Genomic DNA, 21068 nt, shown 5'->3' on the forward strand with positions numbered 1-21068 from the left:
GATCCCTGACAGATACCAGTAGTTGCTGACTGCCAAGTAGACTTTACATAAGTAGGTATTATTGAAGCACTTGTCCTGGGTATGTGCTTTTAGCAATTTAAGTTTTGATTCCGCCACAAAAGTGTAAACCAGCGATTACCAGAGAGGACTTCTAATCAGATCTACCTTTCCCTCTGTGTCCTTTATTATAGACATTACTGAAAGCTCAGGCAACATACATGGTTTTTTTTCAGATAATATTCAAAGCACTTAATTTGGAGTTTTGGCAGATCAAGTCTAGGGAAGTATTCAGTGGATAGGGGCTGTTTGTACTGGGTTATTTTCTCTGCACGTACTTTCAGAGTGCAATAAAATATATTACAGTGGTCACAGCATGATGGCTATATCCATGATAACTTTAATTTAGCTAGCAGCTGTAAGACTGCAGCAGAAATTTGGTGGCATGCTCTCGAGCACAGAATAGCATCCATATTAGAGCTTGCTATTGTCAGAGCTGGCTGCCACATCTCCATGGCAAGCATTAGCAGAGGTAAGTGCCGATGTAATGATATCCCTATTTTGCTGTATAGACACATCTTGTCTGTTTCTGTCTGTTGCTATTAAACTGTTCAACTGCAGCCAGCCTACATGAGCCTGATACGAGTTTTACCTTGTCTTTTGCCACTTTGGGGAAGTAGGACATAGCATTTCCTCTATTTTTCCCAGAAGTAAAATAGTAAACACAATGGCTGCTGAAACCTGACAGCTGCTGATCCAGTTACTAATTTCTTTTAATACCTACCATATTCATAACAGATAAAGACCACGTATTGGGTTTGCACAACAAGGATTTGGTAGCAGGAAGGCCGCAGGGGTGACTCATGTGAGAAGCTGCTAGATGCTTCCCCCATGTCCAATAAAGCCAATGCTGGCTCCAAGGTGAACCTGCCGCTGGCTGAGGCTGAGCCCATCAGCTATGATGCTAGTGCCTGGGGGATAACATATTCAAGAAAAAGGTGTTGTAGTTTAAACCCAGCTGGCAACTAAGTACCACACAGCTGATCACTCACTCTCCCCTGGACAGTATGGGGAGGAGAATCAAAAGAATGTAAAACCCACAGGTTGAGATAAGAACAGTTTAATAACTAAAATAAAGTACAATATAATACTACTAATAATAATGGAGATAACAACAAGAGAGAGAGAGATGAAACTAAAAAGGGGAAAAAACTTTAACAACAGTGATGCACAGTGCTCACCACCTGCTGACTGATGCCCAGCCCTACCCAAGGAGCAATCAGTCCCTTCCAATCTCTCTACTGAGCATGATGTGCTGTGGTATGGAATACCCCTTTGGCTAGTTTAGGTCAGGTGTCCTGTCTCTGCTCCCTTGTGCCCCTCCTGGCTGGCAGAGCATGAGACACTGAAAAGTCCTTGATCAGGGTAAGCACTACTGAGCAACAGCTAAAACATCAGTGTGTTGTCAGCATTGTTCTCAGACTAAAGCCAAAACACAGCCCTGTACCAGCTACTAGAAAGAAAATTAACTCTATCCCAGCTAAAACCAGGACAGGGGGAAATTTACTGTGCAATTACTGTATAATTACTGTGTAATTTTTACTGTGTGAAAGGAGTGAGACCATGCGAGAGAAACAACTCTGCAGGCACCACAGCCAGGGCAGAAGGAGGGCAGGAGGTGCTCCAGGCACCAGAGCAGAGATTACCCTGCAGCCCATGGTGCAGCCCATGGTGAGGCAGGCTGCAGCCCATGGAGGCCCATGATGGAGCAGATATCCATCTGCAGCTGAGGGAGGACCCTACACTGGAGCAGGTGGGTGCTCAAAGGACACTGTGACCCTGTGGGAAGCCCACACTGTGGACTAATGTAGAGGTGCCCATGCTGGAGCAGGTTTGCTGCAGGACTGGTGGCCCCGCAGGGAACCCACACTGGAGCAATCTGCTCCTGAAGGACTGCACATTTTAATATAAGCATTATTGGAAATGCAACTTGTGTTCTGACACTGGTTTTGACAAAGAAGAGAAAGCAATTATATAGAGCTGAAACATGTTTGCTATCCCTTGTATTTGAAAAGCCTTCAAGTTAAAATTCTGTATGGTACCAGAGTGGATAATGTGTTAAAAGATGTTTAGAATGTACAGGAATAAATGACTGAGTTAAATTCTTTTCTCATAATATTCTAACTACAAGAAGTAGTCAAACCAATCCATATTTGATGTTAAGTAATATTTCTGCTCTTCATCCATTCACAAACTACATGAAGATAAAATTCTGCAAGATGACATAGGATGGGGAGTTTGCTAACCCTGTAGGGTTCTGGGTTAAAAAAGAATTCATCTGCTATACCTGTAACCTGTATCAGAAGAAAGAAACATACAGAAAGAAACTGAAACAATTAGAGGCAAGGCTGAGATACTAAGTACAGTCTTTTGTTGCTGCCTTTTTGGAGAGAAAATTTGTAGAACAGCTGTTTTGGAGGCACAACCTGAGATCATATAAGATAAAACAGTAACCCTGTGGGCAGATCTGTCTGACCTGATCTTTTTCAGATTTTCAGAGCAGGCAGACAATGAAGTTGTGTCTTTTCTCTTAAGGCAAGAAATTCCTCAGTATACAACTACTCTTTCAGCTCATTCGAGTCTGAAGTTTCATCTGTGTTTTATCAGGGTGCTCTGTAATGAACGCCTTTGTGCCTTACATTCTGTTGACTTTGAGGGGGAGAACAAGACATAATCACATGTGACATACGGGCTGCAACTGCAACAGGAGTTTGTCTTGTAATAACAATGATACACTGAGAAAAGCCAGAGGTATCATAATTCAGATTCTTTATATTTTATAAGCCTGATCCATCTTCAATTTCTCTTCAGATTATTTTTTTTTTTAGGGATGTGCGGTGCTGGTTTACACTAAATTGTGCAACTTTAAACACTTTTCGCCGGACTGCTATTCTAATCTTCATGCACTGCTGCCAAATGACACATAGCAAAGTCTTTCAGGAGATGAGATTAAACACACCATGAGACTCCATTTCTAATGAAAGCTCCATGGGAACACCGCTGGGATCCCTGCTACTTTGCTGCAGTCAAAGTTGCGTGAGCCCATGTGCCATCCCTTTGTGCCCTAGGGAGAGAGCAGTATCATAGATACAGTGCAGAGTGTTCTGCTTTCACGCTTTAAGGCATTCATTGCAAAGAATAACAATATTTTCCTCCTGTCCTCAAAGCCACTTGTTTACCCATCTCCTTTGTTCAGAACTAAAATGTTTAGCTTTAAAACTGGAGAGGAAAACTGTCATTTTTTATTTATCAGCGGTAGCAAAGACACACGAAATCACTGTCTCTTTTAATGAGCTTCTTTGTTTAAGCATCCAGGGTGTTAAATTAGCTTTCTCATCTGTATGTGGTTTAATATGCCACCCATCTATTGGCTGAGAACAAAACAGGATTTAACACAGTACTACCTACTGTGAAAAGTGCTGTGATGAATTAGATCTTAAAGATCATATAATGAGAACCAGTATCACAAGGGCCCGAAATCTATCGAACCTTGTACTGATTGGACTGTGAACTGCACATTTGTTATAGGAGTAAGCAATTACATACATGAGAGAGGGGAACAAATAAGCCCAAGACTGCTGGAGCTCGATATTTTTTTAAAGATACCTTTTATGAATTCTGCTGCCTACTTACCATTTTCAATGAGAAAGCTGTTAAAAGGCTGAAGGCTACTACATTTATTCAATTGATTATTCAGTGTAAGAGTTTGAATGCTTACCAAGTCTATAGTTAAAAAATTTGCCTTCTGCAGGGGATTTCTAATCTACCAGAACAGAAAAAAATACAGCAGAAAACATACTTTCAGAGCATTATAAACAGGGGCATCTAAACATTAGATAGCACCCTTACAGAAACACAGGTTGCTGTATCGTCTGCTAAGAAACAAGCATGTACTCTTGTGCAAGATATCAAATAAACTAACACGTACAAACAGTACAATTTCATTTCACTCACAGGTTTAACCCGTAATTCTAACTGAGACTTATACAGTGGTTTTACTTTTTTAAGTATGATCAGCCAGAAAAAAGGAACATTTAAGTTTCATAGCACACCCTGTGTAGATCTGGTTTTAGTTGTCCTTTTTCCCAATTGCATATGGTCCCTCCTAAAGGGGCACAAAGCCTTAAAAGGATTTACCTGAGTTACCTGGCATAGTTTGCTGTCTGGTTTTGATTGTTCCTTTGAGACACCTCAGCTCATCTTCATAATTCCCATCTGGCTTGGTTTTACTTCTCGTGAAGGAAGGTGAAGTAAATCCGACACCACTGTAGCTAAGAGCCGAGTGTAAGAGTCAGCTTGCTTTGTGTCTGTGCCAATTTAAAGGAAATTTGTTTGGGTTTGTTTTGCTTTTCTTTTTTAATAGTCTTTAAACGCATACTTAATATTAGCAGCAATTCAGTGGAACTCAAATATGTATTAAACATAAGAATGCTTTCCTCTTTCAGAACTTGCACTTGACTGTGGGCAAGAGGCTTTCATTGCTATCTGACTTTTTAAAAGGGCTAATCCTCCTCTACTTAGTCATGCTGATATAAACCTGAAATAACCCCACTGAGGTCACTGGGGAGATGGCAGAGTCCTTTTGTGTATCTGAAATCAGCCTACAAAATAAGCACAACCAATGTAGGCTACTTTAAATGCCCTAAGAACCTACTAAGACTGCCATTGAATACAGGGTGGGGGGAGGGGGAATCACTTAAATGATGTTTCAAATTCAACTTCAGAACATGAGGTTTTGAGGAAAAAAAAAAAAGAAAAAAAAAACAAATTTCAGTGGCTAATACTACTTTCAAGCTTCTGGAAAGGAATATCGAGCTATTGGAAGTGGGGAAGGATAATGAAACTCTTCAAAAACTCTTTTCACTTAAAGGCTGTTGGGAAAATAGTCCCCTGGTTTCCTGCAGCTGCAAATGCAACCAGAGCTCACTTTAATGACAGTCAGCGAGAGAGAGGCAAGTGGCTCTATTTTCTCCACACTTGGTCTACAGCTCACAGTGTGCATAGATGTTTGGTGCTGGGATGAAGATCCAAGCCCTAGTTCTCCCATAGCATAGATGTGGAGATGAGGTTCCAAACTGGGAGATGTTTTTAGACCTTTGAACAAGTGACAGACTGAGAGTATTCATGCCCTGCCTGTCTGTCCAGTTGGTAAAGGTCCATGGCATGTATTCCTTACCATGCTATACATAAATAGGTAGCTTGATAGATCTCTCAGGCCTTGATCCCTAAATATGACCTGAGATCCCTCAGGTATGGTCCCTAATTCACATTTAAGGGAGCCTGCAGCTTTTTCTGTAGCTTTCTTCTGGGTAGTAGTAATTCTTACTCTCGCTCCTATATCTGAAAGTGAATCTCTTAAGACTGCTGCAGCTGGCTCACTTTTCATTTGGGGTCATTGGATTAATCAGTTTCTTACTGACAGCTCCATTCATATGAATATGTTTGGTTTCAGACATATATTTGAGCTAATAAGCATTCAGGTCATTGCTTGGTTGGTTCTTTTCATTATGGGCAAAATGATGCTCGTCAAACGATTTGTATTATTTAGCTTTTCTCTGCAGTTACTATTATCAAATGGTCTTTTTTGTCATCACACAGCTCACAACTCATTTGTCTCTCTCGCACATTTCTGACTCAATACCCTCCTGTCTTTTCTTGATCTTGTCCTGCCCTTGAAACATGCTAGTTTATCTGCATACAAAAACTAACAAGACAAAGAAGTCACAGCTTCTCCGGGGAAAAAAAAAAAAAAAACAACAAAAAGAAACAAACCAACAAACCAACCAAACAACAAACCAAAAACAAAAACCAAAACCCCACAACCCACCCATAAGTTCTCAGAGTGACACTAACAAATGATTTATACTAGCACTGGCAGGCACTCCTTATAAACACTGAATGCTGACAGTCTGTATGTATATATCAGGGTGACCTTTACAGCCTATTTGTTTCTTCAACCTAAAAAAAAGAACGCTGTCTTTAACATACTGAAAATAAAAGTACTACCTTTCCCTGTATGACATACACAGTAAAGTGTAACCTCCGAGTAGCCTTTTCAGCATCTATCATTTTACAGAGCACTTCAACATTTTTTTGTGGGGTTTCTTTTTTCCCCCAAGCAATTGTTATACACACTGAAGTAGATTTTGTTGTCATCCCATTGCATGTACTGGATCTTCAGCTGTGAGCAGGTGTCATTCTCCTGACCAACTCTCACATATCAGCTTAGTACCCAGGCCCTTTGTCTTTTTTGTCTGTGTTTGGCATACAGAAATCTTGTAAGAGCTGATTTTTGAGAGACTGTGATGCTATTTGTAGAATATTAAAAGAACTGACTAATACACAGCACAATTCACTGAGGAGGGTGTCACTGGGCATGTCTGTAAAAAACAGATGTCGCAAGAGGCTGGTATAGGAAGGAAATATAGCTTATGGCCCTGAGGGCACTCAAGAGCCTTAATGGTCCTGACCAGCCTCACCCAGTGTCCCCATCCAGCCCCGTCCCCCAGCCTGTGGGCACAGGAGCCCATTTAACCTTAGTCTAGGACCTTCAGTCCTGGTGTGAACTATGCCATTGGGGTGTTGGTCTCTAGTTCAGCTTTAGCTCTGCCTTGCTGTGGACCACATTGATCTGGACCCTGGCATGACCTTGGGCATGTCTTGTCCTGTGGATCTGCCTGCCAATCACTTGGTCTGATTCTTACCTGTGGATTTACTTTCTCGCTTGTCCTGGGACCTGCTTCCTCACCATGAACTCACCTGAGGATCTGGGTTCTGGTTTGAACCTGGCTCTCAACTCAGGATCTGCCCTGCTCCCCTTGTTTGGTTGCTGTGGGGCTGGCCCTGGGTGGCAAGGCTCGTGCCCCACAGGGAACAGCTCACCCTTTCAATTCCCTCAGCATGCAACTGCAGCTCAGAAGCCGTGTGAATGGGGTGTATCAAAGATCTAAAGTACTGACTTTAGGATTTCAAACGCCTGAGTTAAGTAGGTATTTTTCTGATATCATTTATACAGTTTTAAATCGGCAGTAACAGTACTGAAGGCAGTGAAATTATCCCCCTATGCAAGAAGTACAAATAAATTGTATTTTCAGAGGAAAGATGGGGAGCCTAAAAAAGGGAGTATGGAGACAACGTCAAGAAATAGCCCTAGAGTTCAGGAAAGTAAGGACACTTATGACCTCTGAGGCTGTACTAATGTATTATTAATTCATTAACAAAACTTGAATGGCAAGAAACTGTAAATGCTTTGCCAAATAATGATTCTTGGATCTGCCAATTCTGCTTTTTGTTCTAGAAAATGGTAAAGATCTGTCTAGGGCTTTACTAACCAGGACTTGACCTGATTATTTTTTTTCTTTTTCTGATAGAAAAAGTAATGTTAGAAATGGGCTTAGGGATTTACATGTGGGAGAGTAATAGTTTTGATAGTTTCTCAGCTGTTCTGAACTGCCTAAGCAGTGCAAAACACTCTGGACCATCAGTTCAGGATTCACGTAAATTTATTCTGATCTAGAAATTCTTTCCTAAAAGTCCATGCATCTGATTCTGTGCGTTAATTTTCAGCTGCTGTTTATTTCCCAGTTTCTGTTCTGTTTCAGTTGTATTGTCAAAACCTAATTCTGATGAAGGTCTGGTTTCGATCCCTGAAGATTCAGCTGTGCAGTATCTGAAAACTTTAAGTGGAAAAGCAAAGTATTTGAATCCTTTAAAGGCAAGGGAAGAATTAGGAATTAACTGGCTAAAGAGTTCATAAGTATAGATTAAAATGGGGAATATTATTTTGTCCCCAGAATGTACTAGGCAAAGATCTGCAAGAACAGGAGAAGTTTAAATGGCCTGAAAGGAATCAGACAATTGATCAGACAATCAACTACAATTGCAGTTTCCTTATCTAGTTCTCCTCAGAATACTGTCTCTTGCCTGCTTATCATTGGTGTTCACAGTGGGCTCATCCAAACTGAATCAAATATTAAAATATGACTTTTTCTATTCCTTGTATGAAAGCAAGTTCTCCTAGGGCTTCAGCTACTCTTGAGGTTACTGGCTTTGTTCATCTGACAAACCTTAAAGTAATAAGGAGGAAATGAATACTTGAAATACTCACCCTGTGTGGGTGTGGAAACAGAGAAGTCTGTCTTAGCCACATTTACTGCTTTTCCTCTGTCACACCAAGAAAACACAACTCATTCACTGTCTACATTCTACCCTCTTATTTACTCCTACAATGCTGGCAAAATGCCTTCCGTATGTTAATGCAGAAGCATCAAGCCCTAAAAATGAACTGTATTCCAGACATGAGTATTGAATACAGTTGTTAGAAAGAAATTATACTGAAGTGTCTGGCTTTGTATCTGCTCACTACATTACTATTTCTGCCTTGGGTCAATTGAGATTTAGATTCGGTATTAGGAAGGAATTCTTCCCTGTGAGGGTGCTGAGGCGCTGACACAGGTTGCCCCCAGAAGCTCTGATTGCCCCATCCTTGACAGTGTTCAAGGCCAGGTTGGACAGGGCTTTGAGCAACCTGGTCAGTGGAAGGTGTCCCTGCCCATGGCAGGGGGGTTGGAACTGGATGAAATTTAAGGTTGCTTCCAACCCAAACCAGTCTATGATTCTATGATTCTATGATACTGGAAGTTCATGTAATGCAGCAGTATGTGCATGTACGTGTGTAGAAGAAGCCTTCTGTTTATTCACAATCTGTCAGTCATTGTTAATTTTAAGCAGTAAGGATTAAAAGTTCAGGAAGGTGGGTCTTGCAGTCCTATTTATCTTCACTTAAACTAGGACATGGCTCCACGCTAAACATGTCTTGCATTCTCAGCCAATAGATTTGTTCACAAAAATAGGAAGCTAGGATACTCAGATACTTAAATTGTTTGGTGTTATTTATATTTCAAGTATCAATGGCTTAATATTCTTATTTGAATGTTGTTTCTGCTACACCCACCCATGTTATCTGTATCCATATATACATTCTTTCCTGATGGAACATCAGTTTAGTATGCTGAATGCAGCTGTACCTGCTGGCTTTAATGCAAACCAGTGTTACTGACTATAGGTTAAGGAAACTGACATGTCCTGTGACATATGATTTTTTTCCTTTCTGAAAGGGTACAGTATGAATAATATTTTTATGTCAACATGATATTCTGTGTGTGTCTCCATTAAGTATTCCAAGACTTTTCCCATCTTCACATTTTGGACAGCAGTGTGGGACATACATTTGCTATGTAGGTGCCCTTGGTATTGGTTTTAATAGAAGGAAAATGACTAAGGAGGAACAGCCATTCTTTTTCATGTCTGGCTGGGGTCCTTCATGAGCAGGTTTGAAGCATATCAGGGAAAGGGGTAATAAGGAAGCTGGCAGTGATAACGGCTATGCCAAGGGCCTTTTTTCTAGGTAGGTTTTTCTAATTAGACTTTAAAAGTTGTCAGCTTCCCTGAGAACTAAATGCAACAGGGAAATCTTCTAATGTGCTTAAAATTCACCTAGCTTCATGGACAACTCTTTAGTTCCACCCACCAGAAGGGTCAGAACTCTTCCTCAGCAAGGTACCTGGGCATTCCTCAGGCACCACAAAACAGTCAGATACTCTAAAGCAAGTTTTGCTGGCATCTAACCATCTGGTCCCGGCTCACCAGAAGGGCTAAAAGCTGTCACTCTGAGTAACTTTACTGCCTACCACTTTGGCAAGGCGCGTCTGAATTTAACTAAAATCACAGCTTGCAGCAAGAATATTTATGAACTAGGAAACCCTCCTGTGAGTGCGTAAGGGCAATTATATATATATTTCCACACCCCCTCCCTTTCCTCCTATCTCCATGTAAGCAGCACAGCTATGCGGCCACCCTGGTTGCCTAGGAAGCTGATTGCTGCTCCTAAAGGATCTGTTTAAAATTCTGATCCAGATTCTAGTCATGTTTGTGAGACCCTGGGAATGGAGCTGTTAAAGTGGTGGGTACTTTCCATTTTTTTACTCTCCTCAGCTCCTCTGCACTGAGAGAAGGCAGCTGTGCTGCTTTGCTAGACAGAGCAGCTGGACTTGGTTACCCCTAGAACCAATTAAGTGCTGTAAGAATGGCCTGCCTTATTCAGGGGAGACAGAAGGAGCTGTTTGGGATCATAACTGACACTGGAGAGTAGTTGTGTATATATGCAGTTATTTTAAGGGTTGTTTTTTAGGCTTTTTCTAAGCACCTGCTGCCTTTTAGGGCATTTGTACTTTCATCTGAGTTGTTTGAAATGCAAATAAAAGCAATGATACATACTCACACAATCTGAGACCTGTGTTTTGGAGGACTATGCTAAACCCTTTGTGGAGTTTCTTTTCAGAAGCTAATCTAGTGGAAAATTATCAAACGAGGCTTCGAATAAGTGAAACAATAAGCTAGACAAATAGTGCACATATTAGCATGGCAAAGGTGGATGTTGTCTACAAGTCAGTTTCCATATCATAGCCCTACACTGCTGGCTACTATTTTTAGGGGCAAAGTGAAGTGATTTAGGAGCAAAGTTCCTCAACATTTAATTTTGTTTTAAGGCTGTTCAAGAAGTTGTCTGTCATGTCTCATTGCATGTGCTATTCAAACTTATATAGGTGTTCAGAATCTTTTAATAGAATAACTGATTATTGATGTAGCCAATACTCACTAAAAGAGATCTTAGATGGTAACAAAAGCTAGAGTTTGAGTCACTTGTTTATGCTCTTAAATGAGTGTAAAATCTCATTTGAAATGGCTTTGAAGTGGGAATTATGAACAGGAGTCCTTTGATCAGAACTGATGTATAATGTGTCATAAAGCATTATGCCAAAATAAGCTTCATTTCCCATGGCACTGAATGAAATGAGAGCTATGGTTCCCATACTGTATCTTACGCTAGCATGTTCATTCTGAAGAAATTTGGCTACAAAGACTACTGCTGAACCTCTGCAAACTAGAAACAGGTGCTTAGTTTTTTGTTGGGGAGAAATCATCAATGCATGATATGGGAATTTTCTTAGCAGACTTACAAAGTGTATTTGTATTGCACACATTCCTCTATGAGTGTGGTCCCATGCAGACTTCCTCTTTCAAAAATTTCAGCCCCAAATTTAGTTTGTGGTTTCTGCTGCTTGCAGTAATTTCTCCATAAAGAAGTGACAACAAGCTCTTTTCTTCAGAATACAGCACCCTCTTGGCACATTTAGAAAAAGGACAATTGGAAGGTAATGTGCAGTATTGCCATTTGGTGATACCTATCCCACTAATACTGAAACTACCTTTGTAGGTAGCTGACTGCACTGCTGTTGAATGACTTGATTGACTGGTCTTTGTTATTCTGACGTGCACTCACAGTTCTCTTGTGACCATGCAGGGTCCTGCTGGGATAAAATATGGACCTGCTGGGATGAGGTGCCTGGGTTTTAATCCCAGGGTTGGTATGCATCCAGCTGCATGACAGCAGGGCTTGGGAAAAGAGGAGGAGGAAGTAATGGGCCAAACTAGCTATTCAAGTTATATTTGTTCAGAGGTCCTAATTTATTTTTTAAAATCCTGCAATTAAATCAGATGATTTTCTAAATGAAGTAAAGTTATAAACCCACTTACACACCAGCACATACAGTCATGTGCAAAGAGCAGTCTTCTGTTCACTCTGAAAAATAAACAGGCTTTTCTCTGAAAAATAAACAGGCCTTCCTCTGATGCTATCCAGAAGAAAGGGGAATATTGGCAAGTACAGACAGATAAGGCTTTTGCTATGTCTGTTTCCACCTAGAAACAGTGTAGAATTTGTAATTATTATTTGGGAGTTAATCAACCTGTGAAAGAGTAGAAGAAAATAACAAAATATGTGGTAATATTCCTAGTATGTACTTTAATTACTGATTGCTTGATTACTGCTGAAACTGATGAGGCTGAGTGTGATATTACCAGGAAGCTAAGCCTGAGAGCAAGAGATGAAAATATAATATTTAACACAAACATGATATACTGCAAAATAGCATATTTGAGGGTTGAATTGAGTGACTCCCTGCAGAGATAATTCAAATGCTGTAAAGCCATATATGTAGAAGTGCTGACGAATAAGGTAATAGGCAGCCTCTGAAGAAAACAGAAGCTGCTATAATGAAATCAGAGTTACAGAAATCTTGGGTGAGTGGCTGTGGCACCTTATCCAGACCTATGGTTATGGAAACCAAAGTTTCCAAAAGATCCAGTGAGGCTCAGAGTAAGGAAACTTAATGGGTAACAATATTGGCATCCCAGGAAGTTGGAGGAATATGATGTTGAAATATACATGAGTCACCAAGGCACTCTAAGCTATAAAACCAGGTCTAACTTTGTCAGGCATTGGATAGATATGACACTGGAATATTGCAGGAACATGTGCAAATCAACTGAAAGAGGTGACATCAGTGTTCAGGTATGTGGGGGCAAAAAGCAGGCATAAATAACTGTTTCCAAAGGAGTTTCCTTCCAGAACTGCCAGAGGTTTATCTAAATACTTTAAAGGAGTAGGACAGAGACACAAAGCACTGCGATCAGTAATCAGCAAACTAAAAACAGTGCTTGCTAAGAATGGCGTATTGCCAGAAGCAACCTTTAGCTAGATGGAGAGTAAGGACTCTCTAAACCATTCAGGCATGTAGCTGAGAAATCCAGCCAAGGTCAAACAATGGAACTGAATCAATGGTTCAAACCACTGAAACTCTTGTTTTCTTGAAAGAAGGTGGAAATAATCCCACAAACATGTAGGGTCTAAAACTGTTAGAGTGAAGAAGTAACCCTAGAACTGAAATATCTCATTCAAATATAACTTAATTTAAAATACTCTCACACAGTTCAAAGGTACAATAGCTTAGAAATGCCTGAAATCCTCTTTTATGAGCAAAACCGACTGCAGACTCATCTACAGAGTATTGACTTGGTAAAGTCCTTGGCCTTACTTCCTGATTCTCATTTCTTGCAGAAGTATTAGCTCTTGGATTAAACAGAAAATTGAAATATTTTACATGGTGAAAAGTAACTGATTGTGTACTATGTGTGTTAGGATTTGTCTGCAGGACATCCCTGAACTAAGCCATACCTTCTCCAAAGAATCTCGTATTCAAAAGCTCTGGCAAACAGAAGGATGTGTAATTGTTCTAACTTGGTGACTAGAAATGAAGTAGAGGGAGAAAAACCTCACACCTAACAGTTAGAACATATGTTATTATTAAAAAAAAAAAAGAAAAGAAAAGAAAAAAGTAGGATTAGGACCAGGACCTTGGAAATCTAAGTAAACCATAAAATAAGAACTGTCCTCCCTGGATGATGGGGCTGCATTTCACTACCTATCCTCTGTAATTCAGGTTGTCAGTTTACCTCTTCAGATTGAGGTCAGGTGGAGGAATACTACAGTGTTTTGACCACATACAGTCATGGATTGTCCTGGTAGTGGTTGGTGGATGTTAGTGAGTGAGCTTATGGTTTCAGTGCTCACACGTGCTCATGGCTACTGTTCAGTTAACGCAACACATTTTTTGTTAGTTCATAGCTAATCCTCTGTACTATGAGGACATTCTTACAATACTTGCCAAAGAGCAAATTCTGATCATGTGAAGTAGTATTTGCACTGTGAGAAGGTTGTTGGATGCATAATAGTATGTATAGGAGAAAGTAGATCCATTTGCCGAAGAATATCAGTGAGGTGATATGATAAGCCTGTGCATAATTCCAAGACTGCTCCAAGGACAGTGGTTGCAGTTGCTCTGCCCTGTGAGTATTCAGTTTGCCTCCTTTAATTTTATCTTTAAAATACAAGTGTATGGGGTTTCTGCAGATAAATTTTCAGAATATTAACAACTTTGGAGTACATAGTCATTTACATTATAAATATCTTCATGGCTATCTCTAACAAAGTTGATTTCTTTTGTGTGTGTAAATAACTGTATTTTAGTCTCCAAAGCAAAAACATCCTGTGAAGAAAATGAAATCCTTTTATTATATGGAGAATAGATTGACAGTTTCTGAATCCCAAATCCTTTGTGAATTCCACTTTATTCTTGATGGAGGTGGAAATGTAACTGCCCTTGCTAGCATCTGCTATCAAGGTAAATTAATGTTTGGGGATGGATTTTTCTGTAATGTATGTATTCTGCTTTCTGGGCAGGGAAACAACAAATTTCTTTGTGCTGACGTGGGTCATTATGTAATCCTAACATGCCCTAGGGTGATCTAGTGAAGGGCAGTCAGAAGCCTCACTGTTCCACACCTAGGGTCCCATAGTTTGTCATCTACTCTTCGGCAAATCATTCTTTTTCAGCCGGTCAGTACTGTTTCTTTAAAAAAACAGGAAAATTATTGTGACTGATTAGCTGTAATCTAATGTGATGCTGTAGTGGGAAGAACAGCAGTGCCTGTGTACTCTATGTGCAGCAGTTGGTACGCTGGGCATCTCTGGGGATGGTTTTTAAAGAGCAGCAGCTGGTAAAGGCTCTGGTCTTCTGATCAGCAGCTGGACAACCACTTCCCACACCACTGTGCAGTGTGTTAAAACAAGATTAATTCCTACTTCTTATCCCAAATGGAGAGATGGAGAACCTCAGCACATTTCCAGATGAAATCATACCAGTCAGGTACTAGTCTAGCCAGAAAAACAAGCCCAGTCTTTTGCTAAGTATGTTGACTGTATGGATGTGCAATATCAAAGAAAGAAAATTTGGCTCCATGCTTGTTTTTACAGGGCAGTGACCCCTGGTCACCATGACCCAAGAGTAGAGGCCATGCAGATAAGTAGGTCAGCTGGCAGAGCAGGATGACAATGGAGTTGGAAGCTGGCAGAAGGATCCAGGGCAGCAAGCAGAACCTTGGGAGTATGTGACCCATATACACTCATTGAGGTTACTCCTGGCTGCAACCAAAACCCTGCAGCCATTTGCCATAAACACCGGCGCCAAATGTTTATTAGTACCAGCATGTCTGCTTTGATCACCCTGTATTTGCATGGGCTCTGCACAGACACGTCAAAACAGATGTGTAAAGGGAATTAAGGCATTTTCCAAATCTGCAGAACTAATTTCAGAGTCTGGTTTAGGGCTACACTGAGGAAAAATCAGTGTATTTCAGAAATTATCAGCTTGTAGGATTGCACCAGCTCTCCTGCTGGCACAGCAGGAGCAGCTCCTAGAAGGGAAAAGGCTGGTTAACTGGAAGCTTTTTAGTTGGCAACAGATCTTGGCAAATACAAGTTATGAAATTACTTCACTTGTATCAGCTATATAGCAAAATATGTTTTATCTTTTTACTGAAATTCATGGAATTCTCCTTTGACAAGGGCCTGAAATTAGCATTTCTTACAAAAGGGCACTACAGCTTCCAGCTGCACTTCCCGGTAAGTATGAAAAGAATTTGCCAGCAGTCACCAGCAGTCACCAGCAGTAACCATTTTGCTTCGCTGCCTGAGATGTTTGTGCTGCTCTCCAGGGACCCGATGGCCACCTCTCGACGCTGAGAGCCGCAGAAGTAAATCCAGGGCTCTGATGTTGGGGAACCCGGGCTAGCTGCCCGCTGTTGGTCCGGGAGCCGCTCGCTGGTCTCTCACAAGGGTGACGATGTCCTCAGAGGGCTTAAACCGCGCGGCCCCGGGACCGCCTGTACCGAGGCCAGCAACGGGCACCATCTCGCCATGCCGGGCTGTCGGAACCGCGGAGCGGGTGTCCCCGTCCCGCTGCGGGGCTGGTCAGGGTCCGGTCCTTCCCGAGGCAGCCACTCACTCGCTCACCCGGGGCGGGGCCTCGCGCTCCGGGGCGGTGGCGGGCGGCGTGGCCGCTGGGGGGCGGCGCTGGCAGGAGCCGGGGCTCGGCGGGCTGGCGAGCCGGCGCCGTGGCGTGGCGGCGGGCAGCGGCCCCGGCCCCGGGAGGAGGCGCTGAGCGCGGCAGGCAGGGCAGGTACAGGCGCGCTGCGGGCTGGGTGTTCCCCCGGCCGGGCAGGCGAGACGGTTCCCTGGGTGCGCTGCTGGGGAGTGCTTGGGCTGGTGCCCGGTACGACCCGGCTGTGTGCGCCTTGCTTCCCTCTTCCAGTAATACTCGGCGGGTCCGGCGGGCGGTCGCTGCCGACGCCAGGGGACAGAGCGGGTACGGCGGTCCGGGCGTACTGGGCACGGCGGGAGCGGGCACCCCGCGTCCCGCTCCGAGGGCCGGGAAGGGTCCGCTGCTGCCCCGCGTTCGGGGGAGACCCGGGACAGCAGAAGCGCTGCGGGCTCGGCTGGGCTGGCTGAAGCGGCCCGGTGGGCGGGCGACTCGCCGGCGGCCAGCCGCCCTCCGCGGGGCCTGGGCGGGTAAACTTTGCCGGCCGGCCGGTGCCCGCGGCAGGCAGCCACGTCCTTGCGCTCCCAGGCTGGATTCGGCGCGTGCTAGCGGTCCGTGCGTTGTCCCGGCTCAACGGCGCCGGGCCGCAGGGGCGTGCACACAGCGTGCGGGGCTAGAGCCCGCGACGGGGCGGGCCCCTGGGTCCCGCGGAGCGGAGCCTCGGTGGTGACGGGTTTCGGGTTCACCAGCTTTGGCCGGCGAGTGCCACAGAGCTGCCGACGCTCTCCGGCGGGCTGACACTTCGTCGTCAGTTGCTGGCCGACACACTGTGTCTGGACTGGAACAACTGGCTTGAATTTTATCTTCTTTTTTGATGCCTGTTGTCTTTAGTGTATCTGATAGCAGCCCCTGTCATTGTATACACTTTAACCTAAATATTTGTAGAGCCTCGAACAGACTTCTTAGTGTATTCTGTGCTGCAGGTTCCTAAGGAATAACCCTGAACCTTTTGACAAGTGTGGTCTTTTCATCGAAAGCACATTCTGACGTAGAGATTGCCTTGGCCTTCATGTGAAATGTTACACTTAAAAATAAATACATTTAAAAAAATCAGTGAAAGTGTTCTTTAAAATGCTAGGGAATAAGGAGTTAAACAATGTATTTGTAAATACCATAACCTGAATTTCTGAACGGATCACTTTACATAAAGGCTGGGACAATGGAAATGACAGGGTGGGAAGTGTGCGTGTAATGGCCTATTAAGCCTTTTAGTTGTCTGGCATTACCGTCTGAGGTGAGCGTCTACTTCAGACCTTAAATTTTCTTTTCTACAGGTTTTACAAGTACAGTTCCATGTGGCTGAAAAAACTAGAGGGTAAGTGGCTCTATCCTTGACTAACTGCAAAAGCTGTCACATATAATAAGTTATTGTGCCAGTATTACAATAGTAATGGGATATTAAACCAACACATTTTGGCAGTAAGTAGCTGTAATACGTATGCGCTGTTTTGACGTCTGTAGAAGGAGGATTAGCTCAGACAGAATTTATAGTGGGAGGGTGTGAGTGGGATGAAAAGCAAAAGCTGCTTAATTTTAATCTTCTCAAAAAGGTAACTAAAAGTAGCGCATATGATTAAAACACATATGCTCCTCTCTCTAATGGCTTTTAATTGTAGTCTCTTAAATATTTTATGTAAAATCAGTAGTGCTGAAACATTGATTTTTGTAAGATTCAATGTGTACTAAACGAGATCCCTGTTCTGCAAGAAAGGAAGTACTGAGGAGTAGCAGGGTCTCGTGTGAAGGTCTGACAACAACAGAGCTGTAAAACTGCATTGGTGTAACTAAACCTCTGCATCTGTACCTGTGTACCTACACAGGTGTATCTCTGGTTAGACTTCAGGCATTTACTTATACTGTTTTATTTTCATAATTTTGAACTTGCTTTTCCCTGACAGCCTTCATTTGTCTGTTGGGCATCTTTTAGTTGAAAAAGGAGTCATCTTAGCATGAACACATACAAAAAGCAATGCTTCAGGGTGTGCAGAATTACTGTCCCCAATGAAGTCTGCTTTCTCCAGTGGTTTTACAATGGGGTGTATATTTTTACATACTTACCTTCCCTCATGAGCTCCTTAGATGAAAGAAACCCTGCGTGTCCTGTATGGTTTCTTATGTAAGTCTTTGTTCATTTTCGTTATGTCATAGGAGACCTTTGAAACTAGACTTTGGTTGAGTTTTTCTGGATGCTTTTCTGCTGAAGTTGCAGATTATTTATTTATTTTTAATTAAAAAAGGCTTGTATGTGAAGTGTATCTTCATGTCACCTCCTGAAACATGAGTGAATTCATGTGGTCCTGAGTGTGCCTTCTATCTGGATTTATAGTCAGTTCTAGTTGCATATTCGTTTCCTCTCCTCAAGTTTTTTATTCTCTTTTAACTAACAAAAAAATATTGGCAATTAGTATGTAAAGAGCATGTTGAGATGTGTGTTGCTCACATACATCAAATAAGTGTAGGAATGTAATGTTAAGCCAACTACTAACATATGCTTTGTGTTTTAGATATGATTAGATTTATGGTTTATGAGGGATGCTACAAGACAGGTGGTGGTACCTTAACTGTTCAAGAGGGCAGAGCGCTCAACTCTGCCTCTACCAAGATGATGGACGTGCCTCTCAAAGGAGTATTGGGAAGCGCACACAAGACATGCAGCTATTGCTTCAGGTGTTATAGGAATCAATGGTGAAGGAAGTATGAGAGGACTAAAGAAGATTGAGGGTTTTTTGGCAATACAAGAAGGTTTTTTGAGAGTCACCAGTAGATGTGCAAGACAGTTACTGATCAGATACATGAAAAGACAGCACAGCAGCTCACTGTGCTGGTAAGGACTTGACTAGCACATGCAAATGCTGCTAGACAGCAGCCTCAAAGGTGAGGAAAGTCTTGTTTAAAAAGAACCTCAATCGTCCAAATGTTGGACAGACAGTGTGCTTTGTGACAAAACTGTTCAAGCGGTGTGTTGTGTTTGGGAAGTGTTTGAACATAGCCTTTAATCTTGACTTGCTGGGAGAGGGAGTTGGTAAGGAACCACCTATGCATTGATTCACATTCAGGAGGTTGTATATAAAAATAGCTTGGGTGGTAAATTATATACAGAAATGAAAACTTAAATTGTGTAGCAAAAAGGGAAGAAATGCCAAATGCCTGGGAGGAGACTTTAAATTCAGATTTCCTACAAAATTTCTACTTGTGTGGATTTTGGTGTTGTGGAAGTTTTACTGAAATGGAACTAAAATATTGCACTACTGATAAAAAGATAATGCTTTAAAATATGTATATGTATTCTTCTTTCAAATGCTTTCCAGAATTCAGGTCAATGTATGGTATAAATTACATAGAAATAGAATTTGAAGCAATTGATCATAAAGCTACATATAGGATGATGATGATGACTGAAGGTTTATGTTGCAGCTTTCCAGGAAGACACTAGAGATGTTGTATGGACCATGACACACTTCATTTTCTGTTAAAATCAGGCTGCAATTTGGTGATATCCAAATGGAGTCCCCTTAAGCAAGCATTTGACTTTGAAAACCATTTAGGGCAGAAAATATTAGAAATGTTATTGTCTAAAACTTGTAACAGAGGATACATGAATCTTATGTCTATGTAGGAGCATGTGAGTATAGCCCATACGGCTTATTTTGTGGCATCAGATATAGGTTAGAATTCAAAATAGATGTTCTTGTTTGTCTTGAAAGTATTAGGTGGTCTCTTATTACAGCTGGGTGAGACACTCTTTTGCTCAGTGAGGAAATAGAGTGGGAAGGTGTACTCAGACAATCAGTGTTTATGATTCTTCTAAAAATAATGTCATTTTATTGTGTTCAGATAATGCCTGAATCATAAATGTAATGGTTTATTCTAAGCAGCAGAAAAGAGCATTTTTTTCATGGTGCAAGATGATAATAAGAACACTTGCCAGGAGGGCAACAAAGGTGGATGGTAAGTGTGTGATTAAGCACTAAGTGGTTCTGATGACAGGCAAAGGATTCAGAGCAAGATTAAGAACTGTTTTGTGTTGATTAGAGAGGTGAAATGGGTATTGAACAGCTAGACAGCTGGCATATTTCATTAAAATAACTGATTTTTGGAAGCTGAAATAATTGGGCTTGTTTGTTTGTGGCACATGGAATAGACATTGTTCAGAAATGCTGTTTGGAAATACTAGTCAGTGACTTTTCCAGCTGTTTCATCCATGGTTTCTACAGCCACCTTAAGCTTTTTCAGGGACAAAGAATGAAGTCAGTTTCCCCCAGAAAACTGTCACATGATTCATGGCTTCACTTGTGAAAATGAAAAAATAAATGCCATAACTTTGTCTCAGTGTCTGCTATGGTGAATTTCACAGTTACTTATGTAGTGGAAGACACCATTCTAAGTTTACCTAACACAGACCTTTTATCACCATCTCTGGTGATAAAAAGGGAGGCCTTGTGAATACCTGGTACACTCTGTTAATAATTATTTTAAGAGGACAGAGCAATGCTAATGCTGGACCTTGAACTTTGCCATATTTTTCATGCTTTGTTCATCTTCCTCACATCTGTGTTATGATGCTGGTTTACTGATTGCCCCTGAAGCAAAAGTCTGAACACGGACTGTCTGTGAAGGCTTTTGGATGCCTTCATGAAGAGCTTCTGTTGGGCCAATAAACTGTGAAAACAACTTTGTGGGAGTTAGCAAGAAAAATGTGGGCAGTGGGCCTTTCAGATGAAATGCTAGGACATCATGTTTAATCCCAGAGCTGTTTACCTAAGCCTATTTTTATTTTTCCTTTTGAGAAATACGCTTGCACCCTTGTGTCTCTTAACTGTAAGAGGGCATTGTTGTAGAAGTTAGCTTGTGCTGCTGCCGCAATAATCAGGGATAAAACAAGGCACATCCTTTTGCCAGCAGCACAGCATTTTTCCCAGTACGTGGCCTGTGTTTTTCCCCATCCAGCTATCCAGCAGCCAGGCAAGTTAGCAGTTGTATGAAGTGTTGTGGGGAAGAAAGGGCAGCAGAAAATGCTGACTGTCTGCTGATTCATCTGTGTAATCACCATTCTGGGGTTAGATTGCAGGAACATGACAAAATTGCTGAATAAAGCCTGTTTAGTCTTTTTTTTTTTTCCTTTCTTTTCTTTTTTTTTTTTTTCCAGTATGAGCTGCCAACTGTTGGTGCTGCAAC

At 41.9% G+C, this 21068-nt stretch overlaps 1 protein-coding gene across 3 annotated transcripts in view; it reads left to right on the top strand.

The window, feature by feature from the left end:
• The first annotated feature begins 15860 nt into the window (after positions 1-15860).
• Positions 15861-21068, top strand: part of PXYLP1 (2-phosphoxylose phosphatase 1) — a 65492-nt gene continuing 60284 nt past the window's right edge. The window contains exon 1 of one of the 3 annotated variants that reach the window (XM_061451756.1): positions 15861-15974. The gene's annotated coding sequence lies outside the window, so the exon portion shown is untranslated. Of the gene's footprint in view, positions 15975-16239; positions 16364-21068 lie in introns of those variants that run through there. The other 2 variants (XM_061451762.1, XM_061451758.1) reach the window with 2 other exon arrangements.

Source organism: Pezoporus flaviventris, unplaced genomic scaffold (genome assembly GCF_033815535.1).
Source record: "Pezoporus flaviventris isolate CSIRO_AGI_PZ_B2104156 unplaced genomic scaffold, CSIRO_AGI_Pfla_v1 ptg000013l, whole genome shotgun sequence".
In the NCBI taxonomy this organism is placed as follows: domain Eukaryota; kingdom Metazoa; phylum Chordata; class Aves; order Psittaciformes; family Psittacidae; genus Pezoporus; species Pezoporus flaviventris.